The sequence below is a fragment of the Triticum aestivum genome, chromosome 2B (genome assembly GCF_018294505.1).
Source record: "Triticum aestivum cultivar Chinese Spring chromosome 2B, IWGSC CS RefSeq v2.1, whole genome shotgun sequence".
Classification (NCBI taxonomy): domain Eukaryota; kingdom Viridiplantae; phylum Streptophyta; class Magnoliopsida; order Poales; family Poaceae; genus Triticum; species Triticum aestivum.
In genome coordinates this window covers 568561532-568563293 of record NC_057798.1, presented here as the reverse complement: position 1 = coordinate 568563293, position 1762 = coordinate 568561532, and positions in this window count along the sequence as shown.

Here is a 1762-nt window from a genome sequence, read left to right as displayed (position 1 = left end):
GTACATACGAATCTGAATGTCGTAGATCCGTTGACTAAACCTCTCTCGCGAGCAAAACATGATCAACACCAGAACTCTATGGGTCTTCGATTCATCACAATGTAACTAGATTATTGACTCTAGTGCAAGTGGGAGACTGTTGGAAATATGCCCTAGAGGCAATAATAAAAGGGTTATTATTATATTTCCTTGTTCATGATAATTGTCTTTTATTCATGCTATAATTGTATTATCCGGAAATCGTAATACACGTGTGAATACATAGACCATAAACATGTCCCTAGTGAGCCTCTAGTTGACTAGCTCGTTGGTCAATAGATAGTCATGGTTTCCTGACTATGGACATTAGATGTCATTGACAACGGGATCACATCATTGGGAGAATGATGTGATGGACAAGACCCAATCCTAAGCAAAGCACAAGATCGTGTAGTTCGTTCTGCTAGAGCTTTTTCAATGTCAAGTATCTCTTCCTTAGACCATGAGATCGTGTAACTCCCGGATACCGTAAGAGTATTTTGGGTGTACCATACGTCACAACGTAACTGGGTGACTATAAAGGTGCACTACAGGTATCTCCGAAAGTGTCTGTTGGGTTGACACGGATCGAGACTGGGATTTGTCACTCCGTATGATGGAGAGGTTCTCTGGGCCCACTCGGTAATGCATCATCATAATGAGCTCAAAGTGACCAAGTGTTTGGTCACGGGATCATGCATTACGGTACGAGTAAAGTGACTTGCCGGTAACAAGACTGAACGAGGTATTGGGGTACCGACGATCGAGTCTCGGGCATGTAACGTACCGATTGACAAAGGGAATTGTATACGGGGTTGTTCGAATCCTCGACATCGTGGTTCATCCGATGAGATCATCGAGGAGCATGTGGGAGACAACATGGGTATCCAGATCCCGCTGTTGGTTATTTCCCGAAGGCCGTCTCGGTCATGTCTACGTGTCTCCCAAACCCGTAGGGTCTACACACTTAAGGTTCGGTGACGCTAGGGTTGTATGAATATGAGTATGCAGCATACCAAATGTTGTTCGGAGTCCCGGATGAGATCCCGGACGTCACGAGGAGTTCCGGAATGGTCCGGAGGTAAAGAATTATATATAGGAAGTGGTATTTCGGCCATCGGGAAAGTTTCGGGGTCGCCCGGTATTGTACCGGGACCAACGGAAGGGTCCCGGGGGTCCACCGGGTGGGGCCACCCATCCCGGAGGGCCCCAAGGGCTGAAGTGGGGAGGGGAACCAGCCCATAGTGGGCTGGTGCGCCCCCCTTGGCCCACCCCCTGCGCCTAGGGTTGAAACCCTAGGGTGGGGGGGGGGGCGCCCCACTTGCCTTGGGGGGTACTCCACCCCCCTTGGCCGCCGCCCCCTTGGGAGATTGGATCTCCCAGGGCCGGCGCCCCACCTTGGGGGCCTATATAAAGGGAGGGGGGAAGGGGGCAGCCGCACCTTGAAGTCCTGGCGCCCCTCCCCCTGCTACACCTCTTCCTCCTCCGTCACGCGCTTGGCGAAGCCCTGCCGGAGTGCTGCTGCTCCACCACCACCACGCCGTTGTGCTGCTGCTGGAGCCATCATCATCAACCTCTCCTTCCCCCTTGCTGGATCAAGAAGGAGGAGACGTCATCCGCTCCGTACGTGTGTTGAACGCGGAGGTGCCGTCCGTTCGGCGCTAGGATCTCCGCTGATAGGATCACGACGAGAACGACTACTTCAACCCCGTTCTTTTGAACGCTTCAGCTCGCGATCTACGAA